At 42.8% G+C, this 1,424-nt stretch overlaps 1 non-coding gene across 1 annotated transcript; it reads left to right on the forward strand.

Annotated features, from left to right (window-relative positions):
* The first annotated feature begins 403 nt into the window (after window positions 1–403).
* On the forward strand, window positions 404–485 carry TRNAS-AGA. The gene has a single exon. It is a non-coding gene; the product is annotated as a tRNA-Ser (tRNA).
* Window positions 486–1,424: the final 939 nt, after the last annotated feature.

Raw genomic sequence — 1,424 nt, forward strand, 5'->3', positions numbered from 1 at the left:
TACATCTGGGGGAGCCTTGCAGTTCAATCCATGGACAAGTACAGAAATATTCATAGTATGTGCCATGCTACACAACATAATTCTGAGAAAACAGCTTCAGCAGGATCAGCAAGAGGAAGGGGCACACATCCTACCACCAGTGCCAAGGTCACCACAGCCACAGGCAGATGTGGAGTCACAGGGGGAACCACCAGCTGCTGTGGGTATATGCAGACATAGAGATACCAGTATACCCTTGCACTGTCTAAGAGACAACACATAGCGCACTCAGTCTCAACCTAGGGCCCTAAAACCTTACTCCTACTCACATACATATAATATCATTGATGCCAGGCAACTCACACGACCTTTCCCTCCCCATCTATTGGCTGTGTACTGCTTGCATCACAATTACAACAACATTGTAATTGTGGCCAAGTGGTTAAGGCAATGGACTAGAAATCTATTAGGGTTTCCCCACACAGGTTCGAATCCTGTCAATTACATGGGTACTGCTTGCATCAGACAGAGTCAGCCCTGAACAAATATTGTGTCAACTGCCACATTTACAAGGTAAGTCCTGAACCGTGAGTGTAATGTTTGATAATATGACTGCATGGCATATCCTTGTATTTCATTTACTGGTCCAATAAGTTAGTAAAAGATGGGAGATCTGTACAGAGCTTACCTTAACATGTGACAGTGTAGACTTATGTGACTTATGTATCCATTACTAAGTAGCAGGCCTTAGACATCCAAGATTCACACAGTCATACCTCTCAAAAGTACTGATGATTACTGCATGCCTTCAGTTTAGCACCATATGTTTGTATTGGAAAATAATTAAAGAGAGAAGTTAGAAAGTAATGATACACATTGCAGTTTCTGACTTCACAACCCTCACAAGATCATTCACTATAAAGTTAGGAAATGTTGATGCTACCAACTGGCTAACTTTCTAAGGCCAATATAAGTCAATGGTACAAGTACCAGTTCAACACCATAAATGCAGATATACTAAGCACTAAGTTAGCTGTGCACACTGAGCATCAGACACAAAGATTTTGCATCCCTGAATCCAAAGGATAGAAAACAGGGATATGAGACAGTTATCATCACTTGCATAGGGTGTTGTCTGGGGGCAGAAAGCCTAGGCTGACACAAAAGGTCAGTGAGTGTGTGTAAGTAAGAAAGAGAAGAAGGCAGACATGTGAATAAACCAAAACAATGGCCAGGGAGACAAAATGAGTAACTGTTTTGTGTGTCTGTAGTGGTCCTCCAAGTGAAATGGTGTGTGAGTGTCTACATGAACACAGCCTAGTTCTGTGTTGGCTCTGCATCTTGGTATGTTGGACAGTTATGAGCCATGCATGGTAAAGGTGGCAGTTCATAGTTGTTGTCCCTGACCATGAGAGCTGGCTCTGCCATCAGATGCACTGGCATGT

The sequence above is a fragment of the Protopterus annectens genome, chromosome 13.part0 (assembly GCF_019279795.1).
Source record: "Protopterus annectens isolate FY-2018-M chromosome 13.part0, PAN1.0, whole genome shotgun sequence".
Classification (NCBI taxonomy): domain Eukaryota; kingdom Metazoa; phylum Chordata; order Ceratodontiformes; family Protopteridae; genus Protopterus; species Protopterus annectens.